The sequence below is a fragment of the Octopus bimaculoides genome, chromosome 24, assembly GCF_001194135.2.
Source record: "Octopus bimaculoides isolate UCB-OBI-ISO-001 chromosome 24, ASM119413v2, whole genome shotgun sequence".
NCBI lineage: Eukaryota > Metazoa > Mollusca > Cephalopoda > Octopoda > Octopodidae > Octopus > Octopus bimaculoides.
The window spans coordinates 14,899,978-14,900,404 of NC_069004.1; the positions used below are offsets into that span (position 1 = coordinate 14,899,978).

The following is a 427-nucleotide window of genomic DNA, read 5'->3' on the forward strand; positions in this document are numbered from 1 at the left end:
TATATATATATATATATATGTATGTATGTATATCCTACCCTTTATCTCTCTTCATTCTGCCCCTTTCTCTTTCCATCTCTCTTTGCTTCACCCATCTTTATCTATAATTATTACCTTTACCTGCTCTCTGTCTCTCTGTCTCTCTATCTATCTATCTATCTCCTTTCTTTTTCTCTTTCTCTCCTTCTTCTTCTTACACACTGTCTGACCCTCCTCTCTCTCTCTCTCTCTCTCTCTCTCTCTCTCTCTACACCAACTCTCCCTTCACCTCCCTCTGCCAACTACCTCCTAGATCTTCCACTTCCCTCCTGTTCTCCCTCTGCCGCTCCCCCCAACACACCCACGCTGATACACACCCACCCACCCTGCACAGCACTTATTATTTCATTAAAAGACAATATTCGAATATCTCCCTTTGCCTCACCTT

General features: G+C 43.1%; 1 protein-coding gene across 4 annotated transcripts in view; it reads left to right on the plus strand.

Moving 5' to 3' along the window:
* LOC106870177 (oxygen-dependent coproporphyrinogen-III oxidase) overlaps window positions 1-427 on the plus strand; it is a 360,259-nt gene that overhangs the window by 288,644 nt on the left and 71,188 nt on the right. The gene's annotated exons all lie outside the window — the stretch shown is intronic.